The sequence below is a fragment of the Martes martes genome, assembly GCF_963455335.1.
Source record: "Martes martes genome assembly, chromosome: 10".
NCBI classification, from domain to species: Eukaryota; Metazoa; Chordata; class Mammalia; order Carnivora; family Mustelidae; genus Martes; species Martes martes.
In genome coordinates, this window is record NC_137898.1 from 47,421,091 (window position 1) to 47,445,489 (window position 24,399).

At 39.5% G+C, this 24,399-nt stretch overlaps 1 protein-coding gene across 3 annotated transcripts in view; it reads right to left on the minus strand.

The window, feature by feature from the left end:
* The window catches only part of FAR1 (fatty acyl-CoA reductase 1), a 67,734-nt gene extending 54,903 nt beyond the window's left edge, over window positions 1–12,831 (minus strand). For 2 of the 3 annotated variants that reach the window (XM_080815608.1, XM_080815606.1), the window contains exon 1: window positions 12,681–12,831. The gene's annotated coding sequence lies outside the window, so the exon portion shown is untranslated. The remainder of the gene's footprint in view (window positions 1–12,680) is intronic. The other variant, XM_080815607.1, reaches the window with a different exon arrangement.
* Between the last annotated feature and the right edge of the window lie 11,568 nt (window positions 12,832–24,399).

A 24,399-nucleotide genomic window follows, 5' to 3' on the forward strand; every position in this document is an offset into this window, starting at 1 on the left:
CCAAAAATCAGGGTTCTTGAACACAACTAAAGAAAGGGAAATACCCCGTTTGGCTTAGGAATTCATGGAAGCTGTACATCTGACTCTGTAATATATCTAAGGGTTAATATAAAAATATTTCAAGTTAACCAAAACTGATATTAACAGGAAAATGTATCACGTTTACCGTGAACATTACATGTAGATGACTACCTACAGGTTTACCCAAAAATTGACTCAGGCAGATTACTAATTACGTATCTTGTGTGGTGTAATTTAAAACTACCAAAGTCTACTCACGAAGATTAAGATCATTCAGAACAAGCTGGTAGAATCAGGTATTTCACTGCTTATAGAAGCAGTTTAGATTCAGTTTAGAAGCAGTTCAGACTCAGTCTCATTATTACAGCAAATGCCAATCCATAACAGCAGAAAAGTGCTTTGAAGTTCCTGCTTTATGTTGTATGCTGCGTTTCCTGTTTCTTTTGCGTCACTTTCTTACATACCTTCTGAATCTGTTCTCAAGGCTGAACTAAAAACTGGTACATCCTCCAAGACAGCATTTTCCAAATCATGGTAAATGGGGCTAGGAAACTGAACACTTTACCCACAACCAGGGAATAACAAAGTGTATTAGCATATCAAGACTACCAAGGTCCTGAGGTGAGGAAGCCCACTGAACTCTATTTCAACTCAGGCTTTCACAAATTTCCCAACAGAGTTAGAGAAACAATGCTCCGGAGAAGCTCACAGATTACCTTCTAAGGTAATGATTATCCAAAAATGGACCAAACCTCCCATGGACTACAAATGATTTAGAAAGCATGATCTTCCTTTGATGCATCAGACTACTTATGAATAAGCTATTAAGCCAGCAATTAAGAGCTGCAAAAATGGGCATGTTATTAGAATGTACCAAAGAATTCAATCTGTATACAGTTAATACCTCTGGCTGCTGCAACTCCCAATGCTACAAAGCTCCTACCACACATGCGCACTCAAAAGCTGGAATTCTGAAATTTTCAAGAGGAGCACTCGCTGTCAGTTAAGTTGTGTTGTCTTAAGCTGACCACGGTTTTCAACAATCATTATTTTTACTTTTTAATTAAAAATTAGCATTAGTTGAGCTTCATACATATCATTTTAGTTGTTTTATTAAACCTACAGAATGTATTATACAAGTGTATCACTTGGATTTGAGACCTACAGTTTTCTAGCCAGTCTAGACTTAAAGACAAGTATGTTTTTCATGATTCAATTAGGAATGAGCGATACCTTAACTGCTGAAGAAAATCCCTCTCCCCTCCAAATGCTTGTACCTTTACATTTATAATTATTTTTCCACCAGAAAGCAGGAATTTATTGAGCTAAAGAATGGCCCAGCTAAAGGCTGGGATTAAAACAGCTTGAGAGTCACTGTTTTAAGTGTCCTTGCCCTTGATATAGGGTCACCAACATAGGGGCAGGTCTTCTCCCTGCCCAGTAGGTCTACACCAACCAAATGACATAAGGACTTGGAATCAGGCCCTTCTCTGAAGTAATAATAACTTCTCTGAACTTGAATGTGAACGATCCCTCTAGTTTCTAGTTCTGGGAACCATCTAGAAATGCCTTAAAAAGGGCTAAATTCCATAACAAATCCTCTTCTCAGAAATCCTTTCCTGGTTTACCTTTAAAACTTTCCCAGGTTCATAGATAAAGCTTGCAATTAAATGTTGTCAGGCAGGGATCAGTCCAGAAAGGTATAGAAAGCATAAGGGGAGTGTTTAATGACTTCGTGGATTCTTAGTATCTGTTTCCAGCTGTGAAACTGTATTTAAGCTCCTAAGAACCTTACCTGAATAAGCATTGTAACTACCAGCGATTGTGCTAAAAATGGGTTGAGAACATATACGGCAAAGTAAAAACAATAAGAGAATAAAAATCCAGGTAATTCTTAGTCAATTTATCAATTGAGAATCAAAGCCACAAAAACGCTAGTGTAAAGATACTTACTTCTCCAGAAACAGATACAGAATGAAGACAGCCAAAATCAATAAGCACAACAGACCTATCAAACATCAGTAATGAGTAATCCAGTCAAGAAATGGGCAGAAGACATGAACATTTCTCCAAAGACGTACAAAGGCCAACAGACACATGGGCTCAACATCACGCAGCATCAGGAAAATATAAATATAAAACTACAATAAGATGCCACCTCACTTGAGTCAGAATCGCTAAAATTAACAAGTCAGGAAAAAACAAATGGTGAGGTTGCAGAGAAAGGGGAACCCTCTACACTGCTGGTGGGAATGCCTAAGCTGGTACAGCCACTCTGGAAAACAGTATGGAGGTTCCTCAAGAACCTTAAGGAGAAATCTCAGGAAGTTAAAAACAGAGCTATACTATGACCCAGCAATTGCACTACTAGGTATTTACCCCAAAGGATACAAACACTATGATCTGAAGGGGTGCCTGCACCCCAATGTTTATAGCAGCAACGTCCACAATAGATAAACTACAAAAAGAGCCCAAATGTTCATCAACAGATGAATAGATAAAGATGTGATATATAGGGGCACCTGGGTGGCTCAGTCAGTTAAGCCTGCCTTCGGCTCAGGTCATGATCTCAGGGTCCTGGGATCGAGCCCCGCATCGGGTTCTCTGCTCAGCAGGGAGCCTGCTTCCCCCTCTCTGTCTGCCTGCCTCTCTGCCTACTTGTAATCACTCTCTCTGTCAAATAAAATCTTTATTAAAAAAAAAAAGACGTGATATATATACATATATACAACATATATTACTCATCGTTACATCAAAATGGATGAAATCTCACCATTTATATTGACATGGAAGAAACTGGAGGGTATTATGCTGAGTGAAATAAGTCAATCAGAGAAAGAAAATTATCATATGGCTTCACCCATATGTGGAATTTAAGAAACAAAACAGAGGATCATGGGGAAAGGGAGGAAAAATAAAATAAGATGAAATCAGAGAAGTAGACAAACCATAAGAGACTCTTAACTATAGGAAACAAACTGAGGGAGGGGAGGTGGGTGGAGGGATGGGGTAACTGGGTGATGGGTAATAAGGAGGGCATGTGAGGTAATGAACACTAGGTATTATATGCAACTGATGAATTACTGAACTCTACATCTGAAACTAATGATACACTATATGTTAACTAACTGAATTTAAATAAGTTAAAAACTTTTTTAAAAAATCAATAATGAATAACTATACTGTTGGGACTGCCAGTAATCACCTGATCTTAGGCCAGTCAGTTAAATGCTCTAATCATTCACAGAATTCATTGAAAAGGAGCCAAACCAATGATGGTTAAATCCTCCTTCTCCTAGCTCTCAAAGTCTATGTGTCAATACTGTGTATTAGAATAAGCTGTTTCCTAGTAGAAAATTACTCAGAGAATTATTAACTCTAACAGGTCATGAAGGTTATCACATTAAAGCAATACACCTAAAATTCACTGATCTTCAAACAGCCAAATGTCTCAATAGCAGATAATTCAACTGTTCCAATCTCCTGCAGATTCTGCTTATGCTAAAAACTACTATTATGATTACATTTTAGGTGCAACCCACAACCTTTTAAAACCACATATTTCTAAGAAACTTATTTAGGACCATCCTTCAAACTAGATGGATGATAAACACAATTTCAGGGCTCTAAAGAGAATCAATCCTTTCAGCCCAAACACATTTCTAAGCCCCGTTACCACATACAGGAATATTTTAACACTAATGTACAACTCAAAATACTTTAACAGACCCTCTTCTCCACAGGTCTCAACTATATAAGGGCAGCTAAGGCCAAAGTAGCTTTTTCCTTTACCTTTGAAAAAAATGGTATGTATACATTTATTCATTCTTAGTTATATTTACTTCCTCTTAATTCAGGATGGATAGCAGCCATTATATGAAATACCATACACTTACTCCAAAATCTTTGATAAAATCATAAAATATGTTTATTAAGCTAGCTATAGCTTATTTTTTCCTAAGAATCCAATTAAGAATTGTTCTATTGTTTGGGGGTGCCTGGCTGGCTCAGTTGATAGAGCATGCTACTCTTGATCTCAGGATCATAAGTATGAGTCCCTGGGTGGCGCAGTCGGTTAAGCATCTGCCTTAAGCTCAGGTCATGATCCCAAGGTCCTGAGATCCAGTTCCACATCAGGGGCCCTTGCTCAGCAGGGAGCTGGCTTCTCCATCTGCCTCTCCCCTGCTTGTGTGAGCTCTCTCTCTGACAAATAATTAAATAAAATGTTTAAGGGGCGCCTGGGTGGCTCAGTCAGTTGTGCAGCCAACTCTTGATTTTGACTCAGGTCATGATCTCAGTGTCCTGGATGGAGCCCCATGTTGGGCTCTGCGCTTGGCAGGAAGTCTGCTTGAGGATTCTGTCTCTTCCTCTTCCTCTCTCCCACCCTCTGCTCATACTCTCTCATTCTCTCTCTCTCTAAAATAGATTGTTAAAAAAATAAATAAATAAAAATGAAATAAATCTTTAAAAAGAATTGGTTTATTTTTTTAAATAGGGCATATGCATAATGAGTTTTATAATTTTTATCACTCAATAATGAAACACTTGTTTATAAAAGGTGAGCAGTACACACCAAAATAAATTTGAGTTTAATTTTAGCAATATGTTTTCTGCCTATACATTAAAGAATGGTTTATTTAACTAGAATCCATAGACCCACAATGGGTTCTGAGAGTCTTTTTTTCTTTATTATTTTATTTAGTTATCTGAGAGAGAGAGAGAAAGAGCACAAGCAGGGGAGGGGCAGAGGGAAAGGGAGAAGTAGACTCCCCACTGAGCAGGGAGCCCAATGCAGGTCTCCATTCCAGGACCCTGGGATCATGACCTAAGTTGAAGGCAGATGTGTAACTGACTGAGCCACCCAGGTGCCCTGGGTTCTTTCAATCTTATTAACCCCCTGAAATTATATGAAAAACAAAGTGTGCAAGTAGAGTAATTCCCCCCTAACCCGCAGTGGATACATTCCTAGACCCCCAATGGATGCCTGAGACTGCAAATAGTCCCAAACCTTATACATACTGTTTTTTCCTATACATACATACTTATGGTAAGTTTAATTTATAAATTTGGCATGGTAAGAGATTAATAATAATAATAAAATAGAACAGTTGTAACAATATACTGCAACAAAAGTTATGTGAATGTGGTCTTTCTCCCTCCCAAAGTATCTTATTGTACTGTAATCACCCTTCTGATAATGATGTGAGATGATAAAATGCCTACAGGATAAGATGAAGGAGGGTAAATGATGTAGGAATTGTGACTTACTATTAGTCTACTACAACTCTCTAACACGTCAGAAGGAGGATCACCTGCTTCCAGACCCAGGCTGACCATGGGTAACTGAAACCACATAAAGCAAAACTACAGACAAGGAGGGATTCCTGTTTATTTTTCTAAGAAGATAGCACAAAGCTCTGGGGAGATGCTCAAAAGAGATCATGACCCTTGACTAAAAATCTCGGCATTATGGAACATATATTAAGATTTTACTCTCAATTAATACTTCAAAGTATTTAATACTCCAAAATAATAATATATAATTTTAAGAATTCCTTAAATTCAACAAGGATTTCTCACGTGAGAAAGTTTATGTCACGCCAACATTTCTGGCAAGATTTCCAGAAAAGACAAGATTGATGTAAACCAGGTATTTCAAAGTAATCTTAAAATTGTCTAACAGTTAACATTTAAACACAACACATACACCCCACCATTTAAGATCTCAAAATGATTTATATTTGAAAGCTGGTGGCACACACACAAATATTCTAGACAAAATGGATCCACTAATACATGCGGTACTAAGATATTTAGAAGGCTTTTTAATGAAATGTGCCAAATAATTCATAACAGACAGTGACAGTCATAAAGAAGTGTGTCTTAAATTGTAACACAGAAACTGGCTTTTTTCAAATATTGATTTAAGATCAAAGTATGTCAATAACATGCTGTACGGGTCTAAAAGACAGATAGATACACAGATTTAGATAAAACTTTCTATGGAGCTAAAGTTAGATTTTTCTTTTTTTTTTTTTTAAGATTTTTATTTATTTATTTATTTGACAGAGAGAGATTACAAGTAGGCAGATAGACAGGCAGAGAGAGAGAGAGGGGAGAAGCAGGCATCCCGCTGAGCAGAGAGCCTGATGATGCAGGGCTCGATTCCAGGACTCTGAGACCATGACCTGCATGGAAGGCAGAGGCTTAACCCAGTGAACCACCCAGGTGCCCCAGATTTTTCTTTTTTTAAAGATTACTTATTTATTTATTTGCCAGAGAGAGAGAGAGAGAGAGAGACAGTGACAAAGAGGGAACACAAGCAGGGGGAGTGAGAAAGGGAGAAGCAGGATTCCCACTGAGCAGGGAGCCCCATACAGGGCTCAATCCCAGGACCTCGGGATCATGACCTGAGCCAAAGGCAGCCGCTTAAAAACTGAGCCACCCAGGTGCCCCTAAAGTTAGATTTTTTTTTTTAAAGATTTTATTTATTTATTTGACAGACAGAGATCACAAGTAGGCAGAGAGGCAGGCAGAGAGAGAGGAGGAAGCAGGCCCCCCGCCGAGCAGAGAGCCGATGTGGGGCTCGATCCCAGGACCCTGGGATCATGACCTGAGCTAAAGGCAGAGGCTTTAACCCACTGAGCCACCCAGGTGCCCCTAAAGTTAGATTTTTTTCTAACTGTATGTTTTCTCCATATGATCACCCTCATTGCACCCCTTAATATTCTCTTTCCCCATCTAAATCCTTTCATTCAGAAATAATGTCATCTCTCATTTAAAATATATATCACCAATTTTGGTATATAATCTCATGTTGCTATATTGTTTTATATATGTATATTAAGTATATCCAATTACATTAACCCCATCCTACAGTAGATTATTATATCTAATTTCTCTTGCCTAGCACAGTATAACACACGTCTCAAAAATATTTAAATGAACAATTTCTACTTCACTTAGCATAGTGTCTATTGTCACATTCATCATGCTGTATGGCAATACCTGGTAAAAATATTTAGGAATTTGCTTCAAAATAAAAAAGGGGCAAGTGGGTGGAAGTAGAGATGAAACAAAATTAACCACAGGTTTGTAATTGCTAAAGTTAGTGATGTCATTTTATGTCAGCAACTTTCCATAATACAAAGTTCAAAGAAGATTCCTTCTCCTACTAGAACAGAGAATTTCTCAAAAGACAGGTCCAGTAGTCTTCTTCTGTAGACACCTGCCCCATAGAGAGCAGATAAATTTACTTCACTCAACACATTTCATTATTTAGGCAGGACTACCTTTCAAAGAAACCTTAACAGCTTCTGTATGGTATTTTATTTAAATGGCCCTTTTATAAAACTCAAATAAAACATATATTCATTTGTTAACTATTTACTAAGTACCTACTTTCTCAAATATCCTGTTTTAGTAAATGCAGGCTATCCAAAATAACACATCCTCTCTAATACATTGGATCTGATAGTACTCTCAAGGATCCACAGAAAAAAGGCAAGGAGAGAAGGCAAAGACATGAAGACAAAGAAAAAAATAGCAGAAAGCTAATAAATACAGTTTTAAGAAGGATTTAAGGCATCTACATTTTTAAAGAGAGAGCATAGTTTGTTCAAGCTGGACAAGTCTGTAAGTTCCTCTCCCAACTCCATTTTAGAGATGAGAAAACTAAAGCTCAGAGAGGGGAAGTGACTTGCCTCAAGCTATACATCAAGTTACTAGCAAAACCAAAATTAAAACTCAGATCTGCTGATTCACAGTGCAATGTTAATTTTCCACATCAAAGTACTTTCTTCTACACTATAATATTCACTAACTAAAGAGAATGAGTATTTTATTTATTATGAGTATTTGAGTATTATGAGTATTATGAGTATTTATTTATAATGAGTATTTTATTTATTATTAATATATACTTCAGTTCTATATTATACTACACCAAAAAAAAAAAAAAAAGGTAATAGACTAAGTAAAGGAAGGAGCTGGGAAGAAAATGCACACAACAAACTCGTAAGGCACTGTACATGCAGTCTATATGCATATACCACACTTCCTCAATTCTGAGACACACATTTGACTTTAAGACATAGGTAGCCATTTGGGAGTGCTTCTCTATTTACTAGATGGGGTGTTGTCCAATTCATGAATCATTTAATAAAGAGAATTAGATCTTCAAATTAAAAAAAAAAGACGAAGTACCCATTTCAAAGCATTTTCAAAAAGACACTGTAAATTACATCTTCATTTTAAAAAATACTAAAATGTGAAAACATACCCCTCTAAAGTTAATACAATGCACCCTTTAAAGACACATAATAATCACCATCACTTAAGAGCCAGTGTCATAAAGCAAATACACAGAGCAACAGTGCCATCTCCTAAGGTAACAAAGTTACTAAACACCTAAGGCTATGTGGCATTTTTTTTATTGTAAATATTAATATAAACAAATCTTTCTTGCCTTTTATCTCATATGCATGAATTCTGGCTTTCCACAAAGCAAGGTTTCAATCTCAGCTCTGTTCTACCTCTCCAACATTTGGAAAGTTACTAATTTCTCTGAGCCTCCTTCTCTCATCTATAAGAGGTTCTCCACCTTGGAGAATTGTATGAGAACTAAATGTAATAATTTATTTAAGGAACATAGTACAGTACCTAGATGAAATATTAAGCTTCCTCCCACAATCCCTATGGGCCAAATTAAACTAAAAATTAGATCCTATTCTTGACTTATAAGATTCTTCCATCTCCATTTTAGAGACTGGAATAAAACTGTACTGATCCTGAGGCAAATCCTACTAGTTACCTCTTGAATAATTATTTGATTAGAGAAGCTTATTTCATTGTCTTGAAATTTGTCTCTTCTTCAAATTGGGAACAGAAAACAATGACAAATTTTAAGTTAAATTAGTTATATGTAAATTCAGCACTTTCATATCGTCTTACTGAACTGAAACTGTAAGCCCATTACAAACCCAGTAAGAGAGGAACTACAGAACCAATGTGTAGGAAGAAAGAAGGGTATAAAATCCAAAAGACACAGTTAAAATGACTCAATCAAATGAGTGGTATGCATTTGTTTAACCTTAAATTCATTTATTAAACCCTAAAAAAAAAACGTTCAGAAAAACCAAGACCATATCTCCATGCTTCAAGGTGATTTAGTAACCTGATCCCTCAGATTAAGCAAATGCCATCTTTCAGTATATACAGTTTCAGGATGTGTCTGGTCATTTCTAAGACAGGAATGTACCTATCCAAGTATCTCATAGGCAGCAATATACACTGAAATAAGACCATCTTTTCCCCTTCCCCAAACATAATGCAGAGAAGCCCACCCACATATTCCCTATTAGCTCGTTTCAGTAGAATGATTTTCTCCCCAACTAACTATAAAAGTAATGCTTGTTGGGGTGCCTGGGTGGCTCAGTGGGTTAAGCCTCTGCCTTCAGCTCAGCTCATGATCCCGGGATCCTGGGATCGAGCCCCGCATTGGGCTCTCTGCTTGGCGGGGAGCCTGCTTCCCCCTCTCTCTCTGCCTGCCTCTCTGTCTACTTGTGATCTGTCTCTCTCTGTCAAATAAATAAACAAAATCTTAAAAAAAAAAAAAATAATGCTTGTTTTTTTGAACTTGGAAAATACAAAGAGTATGAGCATTTTTAAAACACGCACGATCTCAGCAGCCAAAGATTAAAATTTTAGAAAGGGACATACCAACATCTTTCCTATGAATTTGACTGTAACTGCCATCATATTTTGACTATGTATAGAGCACTTGCCACTAAACATGAGTAACTATCTGCCTATACCTTATTATCTTAATTCTGGTTTTTGAGACTAAATTCACACAAGTTTTTTCCCGACTTAACTCCCGGTTTCTTCTCAATCTGTTCTTCCGAGTCTCTCAGCTACATATTTTGTTGTTAACTACTTTCTCTTTCTTAAAACTATTTCTACCCTAAGTTTCCCAAAACAATATATTCCTCAGTATCTACAAGAGTATCTCCAACTCATCTTTTTCTCTTCCTTCACTGGCTCTCTTCTATTAATTCCTGACAACCTCCAAAAAAATGGCTCCAGCCTGACCTTTGGATTTACTTGTCCACTTTGAGGAAGCTTAGGCTCAATTAGTATTTACTGACTTTATCAATCCTGACCTGCCACCTATTAGTTGTGTGACGTTGGGCAAATTAAATCTCTCTGAATCTCAGTTCCCTCATCCATAAAACAGCAATAATCAAAGAAAGATGATGCTCAAATAGCTCAAAACAGTGTCTGGCACAAAGTGGAACCCCATAAATTTTGCTACTGTTATCAATAAAATCTAGGACAAGACTCAAAAATGTTTCTGATTGTTTTATGGTTGAACACCAAATCTACCTCTCAATAACCCAACTTATTGTCAACATATTTTCTTATCACAAATATCAAAAAATATTTTTGTGCTCTTTCCCTCACTGCCTGTCTCCAATCCATCATTAACTATTCTAATTCTTCTCTCCTAGCCACAAGACAGAACCATTATTTTTCAACTAAACTACAACCATAGACTCAGACTCAATTGATCTCCACACTCTTGTATCTTCATTCAAATATTCCATCCTTCTTAAAACCATTTTTAATGTGTCATTCTTGTCCAAAGTTGCTGATAGCATGTCCAAACTACTGGAATGTCATCTTCATGTCTTCCAATAATACATATACAAACTCCTAGTTCTAAAGATGTCTCAAAACTAACCTCTTCCTGGAAACCTTCCCTGATTAACTCCACACCACTTGGATTAGTTCTCTGCTCTGAGTCGCCTCAGCACTTAGGTACTGTTATACTAAGGGTAAAATGTGACCAGTGAATAGCAGTGCCAAGAGATTACTTCCACAAAATTATTTCTACCTCCTAGAAAAGAATGGTCCATTAACTACGATGCTTTGGTGATTTGGCTAAGGAAATATCCTATACAACATATGCCCTCTTTGGTTTCCGTCCTCGGCACTTTATGTTTGTCAAGAAGTGTTTAACTCTTCACAATCCTTTTGTACTATCATCAAGCAGAAATGACATCTCGATGCCTATCAGCACCTCCCATTTAAATCCACTGAAAATGTATAGTGGGCCACTTTTGTTTCTACTACTTCTTCTCTGTCCTCAACCTCTCCCCACACCCCACAAATAAAAACTCTTTTTTTTGCATCTTTTGCAACAGTCTCCACAAACAGTTCCTCCTTACGCCACACACTCCCAGTCCAAACCCTCTCCTTCTTCCTAAAAACTCCTAAAGATTTAAACAGAGAATTAACAGCAGTGATAATACACACGCCATGTCTTTCTTTCCTCTAAGTGAAAAGAACTTTGAACCTATTTAGCTATAACGCTCTTCCCAAGACTAAAAAACTTCCCAACAATAGGATACATAATCAAATTCTACTGCATCAAAGTGGTTGATCTTACAGTAACAGAACTGTACTTCCACATAAATTTCCACTGTGTTACTCTCAGAGATCTTGCATCATTTTTATGCTATGTCCAACAAAATAGGTGAGAAACTCCCCTACAGGGCAGATTTTCTGAAAGTACCTTCTGATGCTGCCTTTAAACCAACAAATTCTAATTTTTTTAAGACAAAGAATTAGGTGATTCCTCATTGCCACCCATGAAAAACAAACAATATGTGCTTTTTGAGAGGGTGTGTGTGCTGCTGTGGCAAAACAATTAGATGAACTAACGGGGTGGAGAAGGGAGACACAATCAGCCTCAGTAGTGAGAGTTAACTTTGAGTGCTTGGCCCTCATGAGTAGTGTATGAACCTATGAACCTGGCTGACTGAGTCCTTCCTACCTGGAACACTCGGCTCTCCAGCCTCTCCCAAAAGGAACAGTTATTCTTGCTCACTTAGTCATAAAAGATCCACACCCTTCTGCTGCCGACGGTCGGCAACTTGTACACTTTCTCCTAACTGGTCACCTAACGCCTTCTAGTCAAACAGCTTCCAGCCACACCTCATCTAAAATCTTCTCTCAGTCACCTTCCCGGTTTGAGTAGGTCCCTCTCACTCCAAATCCATTCGTCCTCATTTGTCCAGAGATCTTAACCTTCAAAACCCTCCCCTCCCTTCACTCCCAGCTGATCTCCCCCCACACTCCATCAGTGCCTACTTCCAAAAGGCCAGCCACATTCCCCGGCTCCGCACCTTCACCCCGGGCACCCTTTTCTGAGCATCACCCTTTTCCCATCACTTTCTTCCTCCTCAGACCAGAAATTCTTTCACTCACACGCCTCCTCCGACTGCCGCCCCGGGGCACACGAGCCCGCTCCTCCGTTAAGTACCCCGCCCCACCTTCACCACCTCTCCGCGGCCTCCCCACTCCAGTCGGAGCCCCCAAGGCTCCGCGGCTGCAAACCAGGCCCCCCCTGCGTCCCCGCTCGCCGGCCCGGCCCTCCGGAGGGCGGCGGTCCCGGCCCAGCGGCGCACAGACCATCCCGGCAGAGGCAGGAGCCCCCGGCTCCGGGCGGCCCAGGGTGGGGGCGGGGGCGGGGCGGCGGGTGTCGCCTCCGCCTCTGGCGGCCTGCTGCCCGGGCTCCCGCAGCCGCGGCTGGGACCAGGCGAGGAGCGGCCCGCAGCCCGGCCTCCCCTCGCCCGGCAGTCGCCGTCTCTCACCGAGACGCAGAGGCTCGGGCCTCGCTTTCCCCCTGGCCGTCCAGCGATGGCTCCGCCGCAGCCGTCGCGCTCTCCTCACTCGCTCCTCCACCACCCCCGACCGGCTGCTGAAGAGCGGACGGGTAGTGGCACGCCCATTGGCTGTGCCACTCGCGTCAGCCTCCCCGACCCGGACCTCGCGATGTGACTGGCTGGCGCGGCGCCTCTTTTCCACGTCTTGTCCTGATTGGCCTGTCTTGTCTCTCGCGCCCCCTTACCGGGAGGAAAGCTCACCCCCTCCTCCTCGCTTCGGCCTCCCACCCTCTCCAACCCCGTTTCCATCTCGGCTGGCTGGGGGCGGGAGCAGGCGCGGGTGGGTTGGGAGGGGGAAACGCGAACTGCCAATGGGAGCGCCAAGAGAGGGCTGGGAGGCGGGCTCTGCCGCCGGCCGGTCCACGGGGGCAAGTTCAACCAATGGGCGCGCGCCCCACATCCCGGGCTCAGGAGCGCCCGCTTGGCCACTGGGGTTCCGGCGGGTGGCGCCCAGGGCCACGCCCGGCTGGCTCGTCGCGCGGGAGGGGTACCCATTGGAAAGGTGGGAGAATGCGGTGAGGCCGGCGCGGGCGAGCGCGGGCAGCCATTGTGGCGTGCTCCCGCAGCGCCTACGTGGAGTCCGGCGCTGGGTCGGTGAGAGGGGAGCCCGGGCTCTGTACTCTTGGAACTGCGGCGGGATGCTTTTTAGGCAGGAAGCCGAACGTGCGTCTCGTCCACCGCCGCGGACCAGTCGTGCCACAATAATTTCGTACAAAACTTACCGATGGTGACAAAAGTTAGAATAGTGGTTACCTCGGGGATGGAAGAAGGGGCACGAGGGAAGCTACTGGGAGCTGGAAACGTTCTGTCTCTTGATCTGGTTGGTATCCATCTGTAAACATTTATCAAGCATACAGTTAATATTAGTGCACTCAAGGCACTTTAATATATGATATTGAATAGTATCTCAATTTTTAAACTAAAAGGATTGTGAGAATAACTCTGTAGTAACATTACTGTAACCTTGGGCTCTGTGAGACTCCCGTGGTACAAACACTCTCACAGTGTTTAGCTACCTGTCATTCAAAAACTGCAAACCTATAGGAAGAAAAAGAAAAGGATTCTGAGAATTTAACCGAGTGAAAGCTCTTGGCACAGTGATTAGCGCACAGGGGTTGATACTCAAGGATCAGCTAAGATGATTCAGACCGATTTTTCTTTGAGGATTTAGAGCTTGTTTCAGTGCCTGGCCCTGTCAGTGGCACTGCACCCAGTTGGAAACTACAAAAGTCTAGTGAGCTGCCTACCTCGTGGCTGACCTAAGTTCTTCTAAGTTCTGAACCCAGGAAACTTTAATTTAAATACCATAGCTTCTAAAAATAATAAATATATATAATAATACATATAAATATAATATATAAATGTGATATAGCATAAAATAATAATATATAAATAATAAATATATATACATAGATAAATATAAATATATATATCTATATCTATAGATATATCATAGCTTCTGCCCTGGTGGAGCTGACAGTCCAGCACCATGCACAGTCATTCCTGCCTGGAATCCAGTCCAATAGCAGAATTCTGAAATAGCCAAGGCCAGGTGAAACACTTGTTATTAATGGGTCGTGGTAACCTTTCCAAAACAAACATAAGAACTCTGGGTGAAATTCTAGCTGGTGAAAGAGCACCAGCAGCAAAAGAATTGACTGTTACATGATTCAGGGGCATGTGGGTGGCTCAGTCCCTTAAGCATCTGCCTTCGACTCAGGTAATGATCCCAGGATCCTGAGATCCAGCACTGCCTCGGGCTTCCTGCTCAGTGAAGAGCTTGCTTCTCCCTCTCCCTCTGCCTGCCGCTTTGCCTACTTGTGCTCTCTCTGTGAAATAAATAAAATCTTTAAAAAATAAAAAAATTTCATAAAAATGTAGACTACATGATTCATATTTGTTAATTTAGTCATTAAGTTGTTCAGATAAATGCCTTTGTTTAAAGTACTTGTCCTGAACTAGGCATATAATTAGGTAAGAGTATTTTTTCCAAAGAGCATAAGGTGTAATAGGAAGACAGACATAAATGGATCATTCCAATGTAATTCTGGATGAGGAAATACATATAAAAACAATAATGATTTAAATGCCAGCTATCTAATGATCTAAATGCTTAGGTAATTTAGGGGAATATTCTCAGGAGACCAGAACTAAGTAAACCACTGCTGAGATTTATCAGCATGCACAATCAGACATTATTTCTGGAGAATACTTCCATTGTAGATTTTTACATTTTTGTGCAAACATTATTTTTTTCAAATAGTTATATAAAAAATATACTATTACTTAGTTCTTAGGAAACCGCAAGAAAAAATTAAGTAATTGCTTAATGAGTATGTTGTGATTTTCTAAAATAACATTAGGATTGAGAGCATAAAGGCATCTCATTTGATTCAAGTCAATGTGTATGTAACATGCACCTCCAGCAGAGACGTCTCTCTACAACCCACCCCCCACCCCACCCCCCGCCCCGACCAAGATGGGCTTTCTGGAGGACGACCTAAAATTAAAACAGTGGTTCACTCTCCAGGATAGTACAAACTCATGGGGAAGGCATGTTGTTTTATTGACCAGTGTCCCTCAGTGTACCATCATTCTTTTTTTTTTTTTTAAGATTTTATTTATTTATTTGACAGAGAGAGAGAGAGATCATAAGTAGGCAGAGAGGCAGGCAGAGAAAGAGGGGGAAGCAGGCTCGCTGCTGAGCAGAGCCCAATGCAGGTTGGATAGCAGGACCCTGAGACCATGACCTGAGCCCAAGGTAGAGGCTTAACCTACTGAGCCACCCAGGCGCCCCAGTGTACCGTCATTCTTAAGTGAATTCAAAGAATTCCTATATCTACAAAAAGTGAGTAATAGTCTCCACAAAAGGCAATACAGGATTTTACCCAGAGTCTAAAAAACCTATATGTAGTAGTGTTGTAATACCAAAGAAAGTATTCATTCATTCAAATGCTTTCTCCATCTTGCAGCAAGAGCCCTGAAAATTGGGCTGCATATATTGGAATCAACTGCATTGTAATCAAATATGATATACCTGTATGTGCTTTTGATCCTTGCTATAGAACACAGTTCTGTAAATGAAGGTAAATTCCAACAAGCAAAAATAATTTGCACCTATTCATAGGTAGTTGACAACCTAGAGAAATACCACATATTTTTAAGAAAATATGTAGGAATAAACACCAGAAACACATAGGCTATACATAATGTTGTTATAGCTATTAGGACTCCCTTGGAATTTTGTAACTATTTTAAAAACAAAAAACAAGGTCAAGCATCATTTTTTTTATATAAACACTCCTTTTTCTTGCTCTGAGGAAACACTTATCTTACGGCATGTGTCATTTTATTTTATTTTTTTTTTTTTTTTTTTTTTGTCATTTTATTTTTTTAAAGATTTTATTTTATTTGACCGACAGAGCTCGCAAGTAGGCAGAGGGGCAGGCAGAGAGAGAGGAGGAAGCAGGCTCCCCGCAGAGCAGAGAGCCTGGTGTGGGGCTCGATCCCAGGACCCTGGGATCATGACCCGAGCCGAAGTCAGAGGCTTAACCCACTGAGCCACCCAGGTACCCCGGCATGTGTCATTTTTTTTTAAAAAGATTTTATTTATTTGTTTATTTAACAGATAGAGATCACAAGTAGGCAGAGAGGCAGAGAGAGAGAGGAGGAAGCAGGCTCCCCGCTGAGCAGAGAGCCCAATGCGGGGCTCGATCCCAGGACCCTGGGATCATGACCTGAGCTGAAGGCAGAGGCTTTAACCCACTGAGCCACCCAGGTGCCCCACATGTGTCATTTTTTAACTCACATACTTTTCTGTCAATGTCTTACTAAACAGTTCTTTTATTTTAAGGTTTTATTTATTTATTTATGGGGTCCGGTGCATAAGCAGGGGGAGCTGCAGGCAGAGGGAGAAGCAGTCTTCTGCCAAGCAAGGAGCCTGATGCGGTACTCGATCCCAGGAGCCTGGGATCATGACCTGAACCAAAGGCAGATGCTTAACCAACTGAGCCACCCACGCATCCCATTGTTAAATGGTTCTGATGACATTCTTCACTCTTATCTTCCCAACAACCCTGTGCAAGTATTCATCTATTCATCTGAACAAGTACATACAGGTCCTTGTAGCTTCATTTCCCCGTCTATAAAAGGAGGTTGAAACAATGCTAAGTGTTTGTTCTGAGTATTTCAGAATCTGTGAGATCAGTTTGGTTTTCACATGGAAGTGAATCATCTGACCCTCAGTTATTCAACAATTTCAATCTAGGTGAAACAAAAATGTAGCTGATATGTTCATGGCCCTTCTAAATCATTCCTGTATCCTACTCTTGACTTTTTGGTTCTTGAAGGGCGACGGGATACGCCAGCCCCAAATATGCCACTTTGGCATTAGGACTATTTTTGAGTGAAAAGCACTTAAAAAACAGCAGATGCAAAAAAAGGGTATTCTAGGGGTGCCTGAGTGGCTCAGTGGGTTAAAGCCTCTACTTTTAGCTCAGGTCATGATCTCAGGGTCCTGGGATCGAGCCCCACATCGGGCTCTCTGCTCGGAAGGGAGCCTGCTTCCCCCTCTCTCTCTCTGCCTGCCTCTCTGCCTACTTGTGATCTCTCTCCGTCAAATAAATAAATAAAATCTTTTTTAAAAAAAAAGGTATTCTAATCTTCCTTGATCTTACTGAAAACAGGAGACAAACACTCCCTTGTGAAAGATGCCCTCCCTGTACTAGGGGAAAAGGAACATTCTTCATTGGTGAATCAAAACCAAGAGAATCCTGTATAAGTAGACCATGTTAAAAAAATTCCTATGGCCTCCCCATATAGTCTAGATACTTTTCCATAATTGCCTTTCTTTGTTCAACCTGATATAAAAGCCTGTAGGTTTTGTCATTTCTTTAGTTCTTCCTTATGAGAGCTCCTGCTCTCATAAATTTGTGTGCTTTTCTCATGTTAACCTGTCTTATATCTGTTTAATTCTCAGGATCAGCTGAAAAACCCTGAGAAGATAGAGGTAAAATATTGCCTCCCCTACAGTTTCTGGTGACAATGATGGGATGTTAGTGACTGTAACATTAAGAGATCCTGGGACATCTGACAAAAAACCAGCAAAAGGTAAGCTCCTTACCATAACGGTATCTTAGATTTCTGCCTGCAGACCCAGCCGAAAGGAGAACAGTAAGAGTCTCCATGTATATTTTTCTTTCTGAATATAGACTGACAGGAGAAAAACATTTGTCAAAATTAGTTCTTTGAATTGTGACTCTTGTAAATTTGGTTCTGGGTACCAACTGGTATAATCCATAGCCTCCTAGTCTTTGTTTTCCTTATATGTCTTTTATGGTGGGGAAAAAAAGGGGGAAAAAAATCAGAGCATGTTCCTTTCATACTATTTTATGTCTTGAGAGCTTGGCTTTGGATCTCCATCACCCAGAGGGTACAAGTGTTGTCTTGTGTCAGGGAACCAGACAAACAGGCTGGAAACCCAAGACACAAAATGACAAGCAGCATTCTCTTTGTCTAACATCACCAGGCCTTGAGGAAGTTTGTCTTAATGAGAGGTCCCAGTCCATGAACGGCCCTTGTTGTCTCATTGTCTTCATTGTGTTCATAGTGTTAGGATACTCTCATCCTGATATCCCCTACCCAGGACCACAAATAAGCTGGTCTATAACTGGAGGCATCTCATCTTCCCATAGATAACAAGAGATGCTAGTTTCACAAACACTATTCTTACCACCTGTGACAATGAAAGTCTTTGCTCTCTTAGGCTAACTCTGGGAATGAACGTAACTGGATCTGGGTTTGGGGGGGTGGGTGCACTGTCTTTGGGGACTCCTCCGGTGTCTGTGGTTAAGCCATAAAAGGCTTTTTGATTTTAAGCCATAAAAAGGCATTTTGTTTTTGAGTCACAGTTCAAATAGATATATTTTCTGAAATAAGTCAGACAGAGAAAGATAATACCATATGATTTCACTTATATGTGGAACCTAGAAAACAAAACTTATAAACAAACAGACTGTTCAATACAGAGAACCAACGGGTTACCAGAGGGATTGTGGGGAATGGCAAAATAAAGGGGTTTAAGAGGTAGAAGCTTCCAGTTATTATACATAATAAGTCATGGTGATGAAAAGTACAGCATAAGGGATTTTGTAATAACATTATATGGCAGATGGTAACTACATGTATCATGGTGAGTACTGAATAATGTATAGAATTGTTGAATCAGTGTGTTGTACACCTGAAACTAATATAACATTGTATGTCAATTTTACTTCATTTTATTTTATATTTTTTATTTTTTAAAGATTTTATTTATTTGATAGGGAGAGACAGTGAAAGTGGGAACTCAGGCAGGGGGAGTGGGAAAGTCAGAAGCAGGCTTCCCACCAAGCAGGGAGCCTGATGTGGGGCTTGATCCCAGGACCCTGGGATCATGACTGGAGCCGAAGGCAGACGCTTAACGACTGAGCCACCCAGGCGCCCCAATTTTACTTCATTTTAAAAAGAAGGTATACTTTTGAATATTTGGACTTTATAATTAAAAGGATTTTTTTTTTTTGAGAGAGAGAGAGAGAGAGAGAAAACGCGTGCATGTGCAAGCTGTGGGAGTGGGTGACTGGAGGGATAGGGAAACAGAATCCCAAGGAGGCTCCATGCCCAGCAGAACCTCATCGCAGGGCTTGATCCCAGGACCCTGAGATCATGACCTAAGCTGAAATGAAGAGTCGGATGCTTAACCGACTGAACCACCCAGGAACCCCTATTTAAAAGGATTTTTTAGAGAGTTCTCATCTTAAACAAATGTCCCATTGTTACCTGTAAGAAGATCAAATTGAAATGAAAAATAATAAGGCAAAGATCACTCTTACATAAGTTAGTAAATTTTGTGTTTCTGAATTTGTATCTAGCTCATAAATGAGATTTAAGATGAAAACTCTAAGATCTCTTTTTGTATGTCTGTATGCATCTAGGTATACATACTTTGTAATGTGTTATTTTTCTACTTTCATATGATATTGCCATAGTTACTTTGTAAAAGAGCTCTATTTAACCAGTTTAAAAAAATAAGCACTTACATAAATTAAGTATTCCTAAAACTCTCAGAAATATAGAAACTAACTTAAATGTTTTTCAAGTTCACAAGATCTAGGACAATCTTTGGTAAATTAAAGCTAGCTTAAAGTTTGTTGGTTTAATAAAAACAATCATGTCTTCAGAGTTGTAAACATTAAACATAATGAAGAGATACAACTTTTTCTTCTTAGGTTTACTAATCAAATGAGTTTATCTCTACTAGACGCTTAAGACTATTACTGAGTTTAAATAAAATTCAGTTTAAAAACAAGATGTACAATAAAAATAAATTGCCTCATGTATGTAAAACACAGCAGTATAAAAATAAAAGTTGGAGAGGGCCATATGTTTTCCCTCCTGTGATTATCTAAAGAAGAGTAACTTAAGATTATGCTACCTTTGTTTCATTAAACAAAGTATTATGTCTATTTAAAAATAGTTTCCAAAATCTTTTAGGAAACTTGAAACCTTAAAGTTATATTAAGTTAAATTAAATGATGGATATTCACTGAATATTTAAATAAGATAATACACTTAAACATTAATTGCTAACTATAAATTTATCTGCTTTTGGCCTTTCAATTCTTATAGAGAGAAAAAAGATATTTGGGTCTGTTAGTAAGCATATCTTTTACCACATTAAGGAACTATACTATGAAACAGTCTAAGTCTTTAAAAATTATAAATATTTATGATTATGTAGTCAGAAATTTACTAACCTACTAGGAGATTCTAACATATATAATAGTTCACAATTGCCTGCTTCCTAATTTTCACTAGAAAATAAAGATTACTGGGACGCCTGGGTGGCTCAGTTGGTTAAGTGGCTGCCTTCGGCTCACGTTATGATCCCAGTGTCCTGGGATCAGTACCACATCGGGCTCCTTGCTCGGCAGGGAGCCTGCTTCTCCCTCTGCCTCTGCCTGCCACTTTGTGTGCTTGTGCTCACTCTTGCTCCTCTCTCTCTCTCTGACAAATAAATAAATAAAATCTTAAAAAAAATAAAAATAAAAATAAAGATTACTAAGTGGTTAAAATTTGTAATCAATAATATCTATAGGGACGCCAGAGTAGCTCAATGGGTTAAGCCTCTGCCTTCGGCTTAGGTCACGATCCCAGGGTCCTGGGATCGAGTCCTTCATCGAACCCCGCATCGGGCTCTCTGCTCAGCAGGGAGCCTGCTTCCTCCTCTCTCTCTGCCTGCCTCTCTGCCTACTTGTGATCTCTGTCTGTCAAATAAATAAATAAAATGTTTAGAATAATAATAATAATATTTACAATCTATATATGAAAATAAAACTTAAAAATGGTGAAGAAAAAAAACTTTGTGTGCAAAGTATAAAAGAAGAATGGGGGGCGCCTGGGTGGCTCAGTGGATTAAAACCTCTGCTTTCGGCTCAGGTCATGATCCCAGGGTCCTGGGATCGAGCCCCGCATCGGGCTCTCTGTTCAGCAGGGAGCCTGCTTTCTCCTCTCTCTCTGCCTGGCTCTCTGCCTACCTGTGATCTCTGTCAAATAAATAAATAAAATTAAAAAAAAAAAAAAGGAAAAAGAACGGGTTGTGTTATTATATAAAGAGTATACGATGATGTGTTTTTGTTAAGCAAAAGGGAAGTAATTTTGTCCTTCAGCAAAATGATTAAATGTTCTAGAATAAGAAAGAGGAAAGGAATAAGACAAAATCTAAACTGATGCAGAAAATTGGAGGTTTGCGGAAAAGAAATTTTATGTTGCAAGGTCAAAGCTGGCCAAAATTAAATGGATAATTTATCAGGGTTTTAAAAAATGAGCTCAATAATATACTAATACAAAATAAGTTTAATTTTCTCTCCATTATAATGAAAGTTTCTTAGATTATTGGTCTGCTTTTAATAAGAGATTTTAAAAGGTTTTTCTTTACCTTTTATATCACCTGCCAAGGAGATAAAGATTCTATGTCTTAATAAAGTAATTTCCTGTGCTTCACATTGTCTTTATTAGATCTTTGATTACTTAGAAAAACTGAGTCTTCAATCTTAAAGAAGCTGAGGAGTTTTTGTTTGTTTGTTTGTTTACAGTTATATGACTTTCTATATTTATCTTTAAAACCTTTTAATGGTCACTTTAATTAGATGGATAACTAAGTATTTTGTCATTGGGATACTACTTAATCAAGTGTTTTAAACCTTTAGGCTTTTTGTTTTTTTAGGTAATGAGTGAATATTTGTTAAGAATGAGAACAAAAATCACAAAAAAATTATAAATTTTAAAAGATGGCCACATAAATATCACAAAATCTAAACATATAACAAAATTTTCATTAACTCCTTAGTACTCTACAATCATTCCTGCATCTTAGGATTTTGGATCACCTCATTATATGCCAATAAATTTGTAATATTGTCTATAAAAATAACAACGATAACTAAGACTTTCCTTCGGGGCATCTGGGTGGCTCGGTCAGTTACGCCTCTGACTCTTGATTTTAGCCCAGGTCATGATCTCAGGGTCTAGAGATTGAGTCCCACCTTGGACTCCGCACTCAGCGGGGAGCCTACTTGAGATTCTCTTCCGCTACTTCTCCCTCACCCCTCCCCGACTTGCACTCTGTCTCTAAAAATAAACAAAGATACAGATATAGTGAAAAGAAGGGCCATATGCACCCCTATGTTCATAGCACCAATGTCCACAATAGCCAAACTGTGGAAAGAGCCAAAATGCCCTTCAGCAGACAAATGGATAAAGATGTGGTCCATATACACAATTGAATATTACTCAGCCATCAGAAAAGATGAATACCCAACTTTTGTATCAACATGGGTGGGACTAGAGGAGATTATGCTGAGTGAAACAAGTCAAACAGAGAAAGACAATTATCATATGGTTTCACTTATTTGTGGAACATAAAGAAACACATGGAGGACATTAAGGAAGGTAAAAATGAAGGGGAGGAAATCAGAGTGGGAGACCAACCATGAGAGACTATGGACTCCGGGAAACAAACTGAGGGTTTTAGAGGGAAGGGGGTTGGGGGATGGGTGAGCCTGGTAATGGGTATTAAGGAGGGCATGGATTGCTTGGAGCACTGGGTGTTATAGGCAAACAATGAATCATGGAACACTACATCAAAAACTAATGGTGTACAATATGGTGACTAAAATAACACAATAGAAAAAAAGAAAAGGAAAAAAATAAAAATAAACAGATACATTTGGAATGCAGTCTTGGAAAGGAGATTTGACTTAGGTCTTAGTTCTCTTATCCCTGGAAAGCAGTAACAGGAAGAAGTAGGGCAACCGAGCACAGAGCTCAAGAACTGGCCACAGACCCAGAGCGCTGGCTGCCACCTCAGCGCCATGTCAAGGGGAGATCCAAACCTTTAGACATTTTTGACAAATTTCCCAAAATCAAATTCAAAATGAGTCTCTTGACATTCAGCTAACTTTGGAATTTCTCAGAGAGTCCCTAAATGATCTTAAAGATTTGTTCTCTGTCCTTACAAAAAGAAATTAAACTAATAGCTTGTTTGAGATGTGAAATTACATGGGAAACATTGTCAAATAAAAGTGATAATTAATTTCTTTAGGTCATATTTATATGAATAGATGTTACCAATATTTAAAGTTGTACAGAATTCCTAGAAATCTGTCAGTGCCCTGACCACCTATATAATCAATCAGAATTCCAATTATTACTTGAAAACATTGCATTTTACAAAAATAACCAAATGTTCTTATAAATTGCATCATATTTTTAATAGTGACCTCTCACCAGATCTGTAACCATGGCTATTTTTAAGGGTTTTTTTTTTGTCATTCATAAACCATTGTCTTACTCTTGATTATTCCTGAGAGCATTTTCCATCAACTGCAGGCAAATACGCTTCATCTCTAAGGAGATCTGTTGAAAAGATCCTGACATGCACTCTAGAATACAGGTTTCTGATAACTGCATATCATAATATTAAGCTAGATAAGAATTTCTAGAATTCTGGGGCACCTAGGTGGCTCAGTCAGCTGTGTCCGACTTTTGATCTCAGCTCAGGTCGTGATCTCAGGGTTGTGAGATTGAGCCCATGTTGGGCTCTATGCTAAGGCTGGAACCTGCTTAAGATTCCTTTTCTCATCCCCCCTGGTGTGCCACATTCCCTCTCTCTCTTTCTCAAAAAAAGGGGGTACACCTGGATACCTCGCTTGGTGGAGTGACTGCCTTTGGCTCAATTTGTGATCTCAGTGTCCTGGGATTGAGCCCCATGTTAGGCTCTGTGCTCATCAGGGAGTCTGCTTCTCCTTCTCCCTCTGCCCCGCCACCCCCCACCCCCCGTGCTCACTCTCTCTTTCTAATAAATAAATAGAATCTTAAAAAAAGAAAGAAAACTTTAAGAATTTCTGGAACTCTAATGGAAAAACTGATTGATTCATAAAACTGCTAACCCAAGCTCAAGCAAACGAAAAGCAAGTACATGAGATTGAATGAACTGATAAGGATGGTTATAATTTTATGACATTTTGTTTAAAGCATTGTTAGATCTTTAATGTTTTATTTTTGAGATTTGAGAAAACCCTTTTTGGGGGTACATGGGCTCAGTTGGTCA